Here is a 13,298-nt window from a genome sequence, read left to right on the forward strand (position 1 = left end):
GAGAGAGAAAAAGCAGAGAGTAGCGAGAGAGACTTCGAGGGAGGGAGAGAGAGAAAGAGGCAGAGAGAGAGAGACAGAGAGACTGAGGGAGACATAGAGTGAGAAAAAAAGTGCAGAGAGCAGTGAGGGAGAGAAAGAGAGAGAGAGACTGAAATAGACAGAGAGAGAGAGAGAGAGAAAGCAGAGAGCAGCGAGAGAGACTTGGAGGGAGAGAGAGAAAGAGGCATAGAGACAGACTGGGAGAGACATAGAGTGAGAAAGAGAGTGCAGAGAGCAGTGAGGGGGAGAAACAAAGAGACTGAAATACAGAGAGAGAGAGAACTCAGAGAACAGTGAGAGAGACTTATAGGGAGGGAGAGAGGGAGAGCAACAGAGTGTGAAAGGGAGTGCAGAGAGCAATGAGGTAGAGAAATTGAGAGAGACTGAAAGAGACAAAGAGAGAGAGAGAATGCAGAGAGCAGTGAGAGAAACTTAGAGGGAGGGAGAGAGAGAGAAAAAGTGGAAGAGAGAGAGAGTGAAAAAGAGAGAGAGAATGCAGAGAGCAGCGAGAGAGACTTATAAGGCAGTAGGGAGAGAGAAAGAGTTAGAGAGAGAAAGAGAAATAGAGTGAGAGAGGGAGTGCAGAGAGCTGTGAGGGGGAGAGAGAGAGAGACTAAAAGAGACAAAGAGAGAGAGAGAATGCAGAGAGCAGCGATAGAGACTTCGAGGGAGGGAGGGAGAGAGAGAGAAAGAGACAGAGAGAGAGACTGAGAGAGAAATAGAGTGAGAAAGAGAGTGCAGGGAGCACTGAGGGAGAGAAAGAGAGAGACTAAAAGAGAAAGAGAGAGAACATGCAGAGATCAGCGAGAGAGACTTAGAGGGAGGGAGAGAGCGAGAGAAAGAGGGAGAGAGAGAGACAGAGAGAGAATCTGAGGGGGGAATAGAGCGAGAAAGAGAGTGCAGAGAGCGAGAGCAGTGATGGAGAGAAAGAGAGAGAGACTGAAAGAGACAGAGATAGCGAGAACATGCAGAGAGCAGCGATAGAGACTTCGAGGGAGGGAGAGAGAGAAAGAGAGAGAGAGAGAGAGAGGAACAGAGAGAGAGAGAAGGGGAGAGAGAGAGAGAGAGAGAAGGGGAGAGAGAGAGAGAGAGAGGAAGAGAGAAGGGGAGAGAGAGGAAGATAGAGAGAGAGAAGGGGAGAGCGAGAGAGAGGAAGAGAAAGAGAGAAGGGGAGAGAGGAAGAGCGAGAGAGAGAAGGGGAGAGAGAGAGAGAGGAAGAGAGAGAGAGAGAGGGGAGAGAGAGAGAGAGAAGGGGAGAGAGATGAGGAGAGAGAGAAGGGGAGAGAGAGAGGAAGAGAGAGAGAAGAGGAGAGAGAGAGGAAGAGAGAGAGAGAGAAGGGGAGAGAGGAAGAGCGAGAGAGAGAAGGGGAGAGAGAGTGAGAGGAAGACAGAGAGAGAGAAGGGGAGAGAGAGAGAGAGGAAGAGAGAGAGAGAGAGGGGAGAGAGAGAGAGAGAAGGGGAGAGAGATGAGGAGAGAGAGAAGGGGAGAGAGAGAGGAAGAGAGAGAGAAGAGGAGAGAGAGAGGAAGAGAGAGAGAGAGAAGGGGAGAGAGGAAGAGCGAGAGAGAGAAGGGGAGAGAGAGTGAGAGGAAGACAGAGAGAGAGAAGGGGAGAGAGAGAGAGAGGAAGAGAGAGAGAGAGAGGGGAGAGAGAGAGAGAGAAGGGGAGAGAGATGAGGAGAGAGAGAAGGGGAGAGAGAGAGGAAGAGAGAGAGAAGAGGAGAGAGAGAGGAAGAGAGAGAGAGAGAAGGGGAGAGAGAGAGGAAGAGAGAGAGAGAGAAGGGGAGATAGAGAGAGGGGAAGAGAGAAAGAGAGAAGAGGAGAGAGAGAGAGAGGAAGAGAGAGAGAAGGGGAGAGAGAGTACTAGATGGTCTTATTGTGCCCCAGATGCAGCAGCTACCATATTGTACATGTCTCTGTCCCTTCAGAGTCCAATACAGGGATGTGCTTCACACTCTAGCGGTCTTTCATCCTAAGGAAGGGGGGTACAGAATATTGATGGTCCGGATATGCACTCATTATAGTTGAGTTTCTGTAAGAGAAGTGATTGCTGTTCATGAACCTATATAATTTTAAGTGAATGTTCTTCATTATCGACCGGCAAAATATGCCAATATGTTCCTTCATAATATGCTGTTGAATGTTTCCTTGCTTTATAAGTTGAGGCCTGTGTCTTTGTTGTATATGGTTGAAGTCTATTTTTCATTTAATTATATGTTTTTATGTGTGATGCAGGTCAGTTTCAGAAATTCATATAATGAAATGTGTTTGTGAATCATATCATTTTCTGTGAAAAAGAAATCCTTTTGTGATATGTGTTATTTTTTTGTGATTTTCCTCTAATATATGCCATCACAAAGTCGCTGCACTTTCAAAAATATAACGGAATAAACCAAAATGTATATTTAAAAACAAATAAACGATTTCCCAGACTTGGTTGCAGCTTGTAATCACCAATGCCGTGGGCTATGCACCTCGTTCTGAATTAGTAGCGATCCAACACTCTAGAGAACATTTCCTTTAGGCCGAGCCCAGGCCAGGCTTTGTGCCACAGATGGGGGTCACGAAAACACAACTCCCCAAGACAGTTCCAGTGTTTCCATTAGCTAGTGCTCAAGGGCTGTGAGAGTCGTCCCACTCTCTCTAGTCTAGAGACGGGTGTTCCATCCCTCAACCTCTGATTGCTCGTATCTAAGACCTGCCTTGGCTAACAGTGATGGCCTAATGGCAGAACGCTGTATTATGTAAACGTCCCTCAGAGAACAATCTATGGAACCTATTCTTAATTCCGCAAAGAGACTCAGACTATGGATTTGGTGTGTCTCTCACACAATCAGGCCTCACTCGTCTTACTCTCACAGGCTCAACTACTCCTCTTCCGAGATCTCATGTCACTCTCCCTTGTATCTTCCTACTGCCCTTCCTCCTACTCCTCCCACTATATGTCCTCTCTCTCTCCTGGACACTTCCTCTTCTGTCCCTGTTTCGTCTGCCTTCCTCCTTCCTCCTGTGTTACTCCTTACTACTCCTTCCTTTACTCTGCTTCTACTACTACATTCCTCTTCATATTACTACTTCCTCCTCCAAGCCACTACTACTACCCGTCCTCACTGCTACTACCACCTTCTCCATAAATTACCTTCCTTTCACTTCCCCACTAACCCTTCTTCCATTCTGTACTCTCCCACTAATATCCTCAGTCACATAACGTTCTTTCAAGCCCACTCAACTCCAATATCACTCGCTCCCGCCAACTGATACCTCAGCTTGCACATGCCTGTAACACATTTTCTCCTTGCTCCCCTACACCGTCCTTTCTCCATCTGGTCTCTTTTCTTCCTGCTCCTCTCTTGACCACACTGAACAACCCATACCTTCCTGTTTCCTGTGCTCCCTTGTAGCCTCCCCCTACCCTCTCCATTGGATACCTTCTTTTTCTTGTTTTCCAGGCCAACCACTGACTGCCCGTTACAGGCATCAAAACATTCAAAATGCTTAAGCCCTCCCCTTTCTCATTCACAGGTTGCCCATTCCTTCACAATGGCAGCCCAGCAAAGTCATTGTCCCAGTACATGTAATGGTCTCCCAGCGGGGAAATGTTGGTTCGCTGAGGAAACCGCATCTCCCACACAAGTGAGTGAAATATTATGAAATCGGCAGAGTGATGTGGGTGTGACGTGCTCTACCAGCACAGTTGAGCAGAGCTGACTCTCCGCACATGACACTCTGGCTGAATGAGGCAGAATGATCTGCTTCTTAATTTGCAGTCATTTGGTGCTCTCTTTATATGGTGGACTGATGGGGGAGGTGCTGCTGGCAATGCTGATGAACTCGTAGGTACTAGTTAACACAGAGAAAGTAACTGGCCAGAATGGGGCTGTGCAGGCATGGGGTGACAGACAATGGTGCTATTGGCATGGGGATAGCACTGGCTCTGGCGTTAACCCTGGAAGGCCCCCCAAGCCAGGCTGAGAGGGGTTCCAACTCCCACCTGACTTGGACAGATCCTTGCCCTTATCACACACCCCCACCCCTTCCAATGAGTTAACCTCCTCTTCTAAATATCTAGTTGTTTGACAGGCAGGCAGTCCACATTGGCTTTCTTATTATTGGATTGTCGTTTTACCACAAAGCAATAGGATTTTAGGGCCAAGAGCCATCTGAACATTTGAGGGTTAGCATTCGGGCTATCCACACCAAAGGAGCAGGATCTGTTTTAGTTGGAATTTCCTTTCCGGTAGGTAGTACCAAAATCTGTGAATGGCCCACTTGATAGCCAGACACTCTAGCTCTACCACTGGTAATTCTTCTCTCATGGGAATAGCTTTAGGATAATAAACAGAATGTGTTTCTCTCCCTTGTGTGTTTGGGAGAGGAAGGTCCCAAGCCCCACTGAAGAGGCATTCATCTGCAGCTGGAATTCCTCTGTGAATTCAGGAATGATTAAAACCAGAGTTTTGGATAGGATGCTCTTCAGGTTTTTAAATGCCAGGAGCACTCTGTGGTCCCATTGTACGGGTTTCTGATGAGTACTGGTGACTGTTAGGGGGCAGCCAGTTCAGAGACGTTAGGGATAAACCCCTGTTAATACCTCACTATTACCCAAAAAGGTGCAGATGTCTTTTTATGTAATGGGTCATTTGTTATTTTGGACTGCCTCTCTTTTGCATGTTTGGGGCAACACTTGTCCATTTCCCACCTGAAAGCCAAGGTACTTGACTGATGATTGTGCTATGTGGAATCTTGCAGGACTCTCTGGGAGTTTGGACTTCCTGAGTTGGTTACATATGACGGATAGGTATTTGATGTGATCATACCATGTAGAGCTGTTAATGGCAATACCGTCTATATAAACCCCAGCAAAGCGTCAACAGGATGTCAAAAATGGATCCATTAAACATTGAAGGCTGGCAGGTGCCCCATGAAGACCGAATTTCAAGACTATAAATTGAAAGAGGCTTTCCAGGGTGGAGAAGGCGGTCTTCCGTTTCATCTCTTCATCCAGATGAACCTGCCAATACCCTTTTGTCAATTCCAGCTCAGAGAGGTACTTTCGTAGGTCCAAGGTCAGGCCAGTCTCCTAAAATCTATACACAATCTCTAACTGCTGTCAGGCTTGAGAGCCAGCACAATGAGGAAGATCATTCACTGTCAGACTTCTCTATGACACCAGGTCTAACATCTTTTTTTAGTTCTTCTCTGATGATTCTCTTGCATGCTTCCTGAAGACACTAGGGTTTTAACCTGATGACTCATACAGGAACTGTTAGAATTTGATGTACTACCCCTCTTACTCATCCAGGCTTGGTTGAAAATACATCGGGGTACCTCCCTAGCAACTCAACCATCTCTTTGTTGTGAAATATGAGGAGACCATGTGGTGTGGCTACCCGTGAACATGAGTTAGTAGCAGAGTCTCGCTGGTGTTATTCTCTTACAATATAAGGCGGTCAGGGTGACTGCTCTCTTGCCAGGCCATCACTTTATTGATGGGATATAGTTGGGATGGTTTCTTCTCTCACCCACATGGACTTTGGATGTCAATGTTGACACCACCTCAGTGCTGACGTATGGACCATGCTATCTAAGTGAGAAATTTGTTCTGTGTGGTGGGAAGCAGGACCCCAACTTTGTCCTCCTCGTGAAAGCTATGTAGACTAGTGTTCTTAGTGTATGCCCACTTCTGGTAGGCCTGAGCAATTTGTAGATGTTCCTTGACCTGATATTTTACCTTCTACATATTTTCCTTTGTATTCTGGATCATTGGATGGTCACTAGTCTGCTGACTCGCAGGCCCTTCCCATTCTTCCCTTAGGTTGTCCAGCAAATCTCTTGGATTTCAGCCATACATGAACTTGAAAAGGAAAAACCATGTAGAGGACTGGGGTTTTCCAAATGATTTACTCCTTTTGCAACCAATCTCCTTAGAATGTGCTTGATGGTTTGATTAAAGCCATCCAACAGCCTATCTAACAGTCTCAGATTCCGGATCTTCATGAGGTTTTTAATTTCCCCTATCATTCATGGCATGAAGGTGCACCCTTGTTCAGTGACAATTTATTTTGAGAAGCCAACTCTAATCAAGAATAGTATCAGCACCTTGAAGCTCGCCTTGGTCATGTTACTCCTCAAGGGAGGCTTCAGGGTACCGGGTGGTGTAGTCAAGGATCGCCAAGACGTACATAGTACCAGTTCTTGTAGATTCTAGTGGCCCCACAATGTCAATGCATATGCGGTAGAATAAGACCTTGATGATGTGGAGGTTTTGGAGTGTGGCTCCTGGCTCATCATTGGCAAGGGCTTTTGACATGTAGGGTATATCATACAAAATTGTTTTAGCTGGGTGTACACCTGGGCCAGTAGAATAAACTGAGGAGGGTCTTTGGTGTTTTGTCCAGCCCCAGAGGTCCATCCATCAGGCTGGGATGTACCAATTGCATCACAACTTTCCCATATTACTTCTGGAGCAGGAGTTGGTAGTGATTGTTATCAACCGTCTAAGGAACGCATCGACTCTGCATGAGAGCCCGTTTCTTTTATTGGGAGGCTTCTGAGTTCATCTCTCGGCTTTCCATGCTACATTTTTACCGGTCCTTTCCAGAAGCTGATGGTTTGGGGCTTTGGCAAATTCAATGGATGTGGATTTGGAAGCTTCTGGGAAGCGTAATTCATCTTGTTGTGTACCCATCATTTGCCCATACATGGCTTCAGCTCTCTCAGTCTCATCAAGGTCTTCCACCTCTTCGATATCTAGCATCAAGATCTTTTCACAGACCAGTTGAGATATGGGATAGCCATGTTTAATGACAGTGCAAGCTTTCCCAGGTTAAAGAGGACTACATTAACTTCCTCTCAGTTGACCCCATGAATGACTGCAGGGCTGACTTATGAGAATTGTTTGTGGCTAGCCTGGATTTTGAGGTAATATGCCTATTTGTCCCTTCTGCTATGTCCACCTTCAAGCCTGTCTTGATGAGGGTCTTGTCTCAGTATAGATCATATCCAGTAGCACTTGGAGTGGCACTGGTAGGGAGTCAGCACTTTGTGGGTAGGTGAACTATCCTCAACATTTTTCTTAGCTTGGGAAGACTCTAAATCAATGTTTGGATAATCCCGCAAGGACACCACATGTCACAGGTGACCTAAAAAACACACCAACTCTCAAAGACAATTCAAGGATTTTTATTAGCTTTGTGGTCAACGGGCATTCTACGAGCCAACCCTCTCTCTCTCTCTTGTCTAGAGGCTGGTATTCCCTCCTTAACCCAGACATCCCTTATTCCCAGGATGGTCGCTAATATCAGTAAATGCTCATATCTACGATCTGTCGTGAGAAACGGTAATGGCCTAAAGCCAGAATGCCTAATATATCTAAGTCTACCTTAGTGAACAATCTAGATGGACCTTATTCTAAATTCCCCAAGATGACTTAGGGTGTGGAGTTGAGGTGCCTCTCGGACAAACACCACATGGTCTTACCCTCACATGCCCATCTATTCATCTCCCACCATCTCATTGTCACTCTCCCTTGTCTCCTCCACCCTCCTTCTTCCTACTCCTCCCACTATCTTTCCTCTCTCTAACAGTTCCTCTTCTGTCCCTCTGATGTTCCTGTCTCGTCTGCCTACCTCTAGCATCTGATCTTATTCCTCACTGCTCTCTTCTCCACTGTACTTCTACTGCCACTCCCCCTCTCCACACTATCACTCCCTCCTGCAGTCTACTCCTACTCCACCCTTAATACTACTGCACCCCATCTTCTCCCTCAATCACCTTCCATTCAGTTACCCAGTCACCCTTCTTCCAATCTCTACTCTCCCACTTATACACTCACTCTCTCTCTCTCTCTCTCTCTCTCTCTCTCTCACACACACACACACACACACACACACACACACACACACACACACACACACACACACACACACACACACACACACACACACACACACACACACACACACACACACACACACACACGCACACGCACACACACACACACACACACGTAACTCCAGCACCACTGTCTCCCAACAATCAACACCTTACCTTACACCCAACTCTAACAAATGTTCTCCACACTCCACTGCTCTGTCCTTCGTCTGCATGGTCTCTTGGTCCTCTTCCTCCTCCTAGACCTCACATAAACAAACCACTACTTTCTGTTTCTTTTAATCCTCCGTGTCCTTTGGCTGCCATCATTTCTATTTGTCCCTGGGTCAACCACTGACTTCCCTTTTCCCAGGGGAGGTGTAAAAGACATCAAAATATTCAAAATGGGACTTAAGGTATGCCTCCTTACTATCCGAGGGTCTGCCGGTCCTCCACCAGCCAAAGTCAATGCCCCAGTTAGTGTAATGCCCTCCCATCTGCGAAGCAGCGGGTTGCTAAGAATACTGTGCCATAACTCCCACACAGGTGAGTGACATGTTCTAAAGTGGTTGGCTCACGCTTTGCACAGCAAACTCGGGCTCGCACTAGAGAGGCATGGGTGTGACATGCTCTGCCAGCGTGTTCAAACTTCACCGCCCATCTCTGCACCCACATTCTGGCTGAATTAGGTTGCCTAGCCTCTCGGGCTGGTTCTCTGTTTCATACAGCTCTCAGTCATTCAGTGCGCTCTCTATAGAGCGATCTGGTGGGGGTGCAGCTGTTGTCAAGCCTGATGAGCTTGGAGCTTCTAGGCAACAAAGAGAAGGACACTGGCTAGAATGGGGCTGTGCAGGTATGTGGTGTTAAACAGTGGTTCATTAGGCATGCATCCAGGTGCGGGGATAGGGGGTGGACTGGGGCCCACCCAACTCTCACACCCTACCTCTGGGGAAGGACTGACTCTGGCATTAACCCCGGTAAGCCTTGCACCTCTGGCTGAGGGTGGTCCTTACTCCCACCTAGGCAACGCCAGCATCAAGATGCGTCTTTTCTTCTGAACAACAATGAATTATTTTGAGAGGGGAAATGTCTACACTGATGAAGACTCTGGTAACAACCCTAATGACATTGCCCATTTGGTAGATAATTCATTGCCACCACCTGTGGACTTTCTCTCAGAAACATGTCTACCATCCCCCAAACATTGTCCAATGATCAAGTCAGGGTATTCGCAGGGTCAGTTGGGTATCTTTGCCAACCCCTTTCAGGAAAATAGAAGACACAACTCAGACATGTGCAAAAGCATGTGCAGCTGACCATGTGGGAGCAACCAGTGGAAATTGGTGGACGGAAAATCTGTTTGGCATACTGGAAAGATAGACCATGCCATTTTAGCAGAAGCTTCAAATGTACCCGTGACAGTGATCTAGAGGTACACCAGAAGTCTGACTAAGTGCGTCGCTGCTGTCTGCAGCTGTGCCGGTGTGCGTTGGACTTCCCTGCTCCCCCCAGGACTCGCTCTGCCTTTACCCCTGTCATCTGTTATTAGACCGGCTGTGAGGGCTCGTGAAGACTCATCAGCTGCTGTTCGCTCCAGTGGAGCCCATTCACCAGCCTGCACCTCTGGTGTTCTGATTAACCCAGTATTCCTGTTGCCGGCTACCATCTTAGAGCTGCAGAGTTAAGCCACTCCCCTTATTTCATCCTGTCTATGGCCCTGGACTACTTCACATTCAGTCCTGGGCAAAGCCCAGGCGAAATCTAGAAAAGTGCATTGCTGCTGTCTTCAGCTGTCCGCGGATGGGAACAACGACCACTATTGAGTTCATTTGTTGACTCTTCTTTCCTGTTCTGGTTCCTTTTCTGAGTCAATGTGGCAGCTACATCCCTCCCATCTGCTGGGTTATCCTCTCTGTTGAGCTTTCCCAAACACTGCGCACCCAGCCCATTCAGGGGCTGGTTCTAGAACGTGTTCCATCGTAGCACTGGCTCTATTTTTGCTCCTAGAAGCCGGTTTCCCTTTTTGCTTGACTATGCCTGATAGTGTTTTTCCTATACCTACTCGCTGTACATCCCAATCCTCGCATGCGTGTTTGTCTGCACAAAACCTCAATAATCGTACCTATCCTCTTTGTTCTCGTTATTCTACTGCCATTAATCTAGCTCTTTGAAATGTCAGCTCACTGTGTAATGAATCTCACTCAGTTCTTGACATTTTTCTTCCTCTAAATCTTCATTTTATGTGCATTACTGAAACATGGCTCTCATCTTCTAACACTTTGATTCCTGCCTCTCTTTCTAATCCTGCCACTGCCTTTCTGCACACACCTCGGCCTGCAGCGTGTGGGGGTGGTACTGGCATTCTTCAATGCTCATCCTTTATTACCTCCCCTTCTCCTGATCTCCCTAAACTTTATTCATTTGTATAGCGCACCATAGGACCCAGAGGAATGAGAGCACGACAAACAAGCAAGAACCATGTACAGAACAAAAACAGATAGAAGAATACAACCTTTATTTAAAGAGCAACGTCTTGATCTTTTTCCTGAATATTGCTATTGACTCAATATCTCTAAGATCTGGGTGGCAGGGGAGGTGGGGGGGGATATAATTTTATGCTTTGGGTGCTGCCATGAAGAAAGCACATCTAATGACCTGAGTAAGATTGCATTTGAAAATGTGTAGCTGATTTGTGTTCCTCAACGTCCTAGCATTTGTTTTTTTTGTTAATGCTTCAGTTAAGTAACGAGGGCCAGATCCCTTAATACATTTATGTATAATAGTCAGCAGCCGAAAATGGAACCTGGCTTCACTTGGAAGCCAGTGCAGTCCCTGCCTGGCCTCCGGCACATTGTCTCTCGTTTTTAGGCCAACAATTATCCTAACCATACTGTTTTGCAGTTTTTGAAGTCAGAAGGTGTCAGTCTAAGCCACTCCAAGTAAAAGGCTACTGCAATAGTCAATCTTTGATCCAAAGATAGCCCTAGCTATAGTCTCACAGTTGCTTTGGGAAATGTAGGGCCAAGGGTGGGCCAGCAGTTTAGTATGATAAGCCATAGACGACATCAAGATGCCTATTTGTGCCTTCACATTTAAATTCTGATACAAGACAACGCCTAGGGTCTTCACTTTCTTTTTGGTTTCTATATCACAACCAGCTATTAAAAATGTTTTAAAATGTTCACCCAACTCCTTTAATTAATTGCTCGTGCTTATTATTATCAGCTTGTTTTTTTCGTTGTTGAGCGCCAGGCTATTTTCCATCATTCATTATTGGATGATCTCATAGGCCTCATTAATTCTTATTTCATCCTCCTCATGCCAACCTGACATAGCAATGACATGCTGAGTGTCATCTGCAAAGTTAGTGAAACCTATGTTGTTCTTTTCCAGCAAGTTGTAAAAAGGGACTCTAAAAATATTATATCAAGATGGAGACAAACATGCTCCCTGCGGTACACCGAACTTTAAGATTACAGGAAGAACCTCTGCTGCCCCATCTGCTACATCTTTGTTTACTCAGAATGACCCAATCAAAGGGCTGCGTTATCTGAAAATAGTGCTACCTCCTTTAACCTAGTGACCAGTTTAGCATGGTCCACGAGATCAAAGGCGGCAGACAGATCAAACAGCATCAGCGTTGCCATCTGCCCCTTATCCATATGCTGTAGCAGCCTTGATTTTAAATCCAGTAGGGCTGTCTCTGTTCCGTGTCCCTCCCTGAACCCTGATTGCCACTTGTTCAAGATGCCATGTTCATCCAGGAACATGGAAAGTTGCATATATGCCACAATGTCTAGGATCGTCAGCATTTGTAAAAGGGTGATCATTTACAGAAGTTGCTGGACAAAGACCTGGCTTCTTAAGCAGTGGAGTAATCCATGCATTCTTAGGATCTCCAGGGACATGATTCTCCAAAAACAATGCATTTACAAATTTTCAAAGGGCACCCATCAACTGTTGGGTGCATTCCTTGATTATCATGGCAAGGCATGGGTCTCCATTGCAATTAGTTGGTTCCAGATTAGCAATAATTTCAGCCCATTGTCTGTAACAGCTTTAAAATTAAACCAGTGTTGTTGACTCTCTAGTTTCTGAGTGGGTCCATCTAGCAATGTATGATCTATTATATGGCATGATTTCCTGTTGGCTTCAATATTCTCTTTTATCATGTCAATATCCCCCATCATGGCATCCTGAATAGTGGTACACCATGCAGCATTCTTTATAATAGTGTCTGTTTTAACTTTACATGTTTTTTCTTTAATACTTTAAAAAGTTATCTTGGACTCGACTGTGTCCTTACAATCCTAACATCATACAAAGTTCCCTTAGCTGCAATCACTGCATGTCCAACATCATTAGCTGCAGTCTGGTAGACCTCCTTCTCCTGATTGTCTTGAGATGACTTCCATGCATAGAAATGTTTCTGTTTAGTAGCTTTCTTCTTCTGTAGATTCACCAAGAACCAAGAGTTACCTTTCTGTCTTTTTAATATTCCTTAACAACTTTTGTAAAACTGTATTCTCTTACTTTTCTACTTGTTTATCGAACTCTGGGTTTTTAGTGACGATATTGATGCCGTACCTTTTGCTGTTCTGCCATCTTCCACTCCATTTATACTCTTAGGTGATTTCAATCTCCATCTTTCTTCTATACATCCTTCACTTCCATTGCTTGCTACGCTTGATTCCTACCACCGTTCTACTCTTCCTACTCCCCCTTCCCATGTATCCGGCTCTAGTCTGGATCTCATCTTCGTTTCCTCTTTATCGAGCTATTCTGTATCGGCTTTACCTGTTTATTCCTCGGATCATCATCTTCTATCCTTTTCTATATTTCCTCCACCTACTCTGGCCGGTTCTGAGCCAACTACTAAATTCCATCACGATCTCTGTTCTTTAAAAACTTCTTTATTAGTTTTGTCTTGCGTCTGTGCTCTTACATCTTACTCTGCATTCTCTGCTCATGATGCTGCAACTTCTCTTTCCTCATCTCTTTTCTCTTACCTTGATATTCTGTATCCATCTACCTCCTTCTCTCACTCTTGCGAACCCCCTCAACATTGGCTTTCTTCTCATCTCCGCTGAATGTGGTGAGTTCTTCGTTGCCTCGAACGTCATTGGCGTAAATCTCTCTCTGAGTCTAAGTCCTTGTCCTTTTCATCTTATCATTCTATCTTTGATGAGGCTCTTCTTACTGCTAAACGTGCTTCTTATTCGGACCTTTTGCATGCCCAGTCTTCACGCCCTAGGCACCTGTTTCAATCACTTTCTCGTCTACTCACACCTCCAACTCCTAATCATTCATTGAATTCTAGTCTTACTTCTTCTGATCTTGCAACTTATTTTTCTTCTTAGCTTGCTTCTGTTTGTGCTGCTTTTGTTCC

Source organism: Ambystoma mexicanum, chromosome 3p (genome assembly GCF_040938575.1).
Source record: "Ambystoma mexicanum isolate Mex_15411 chromosome 3p, UKY_AmexF1_1, whole genome shotgun sequence".
NCBI lineage: Eukaryota > Metazoa > Chordata > Amphibia > Caudata > Ambystomatidae > Ambystoma > Ambystoma mexicanum.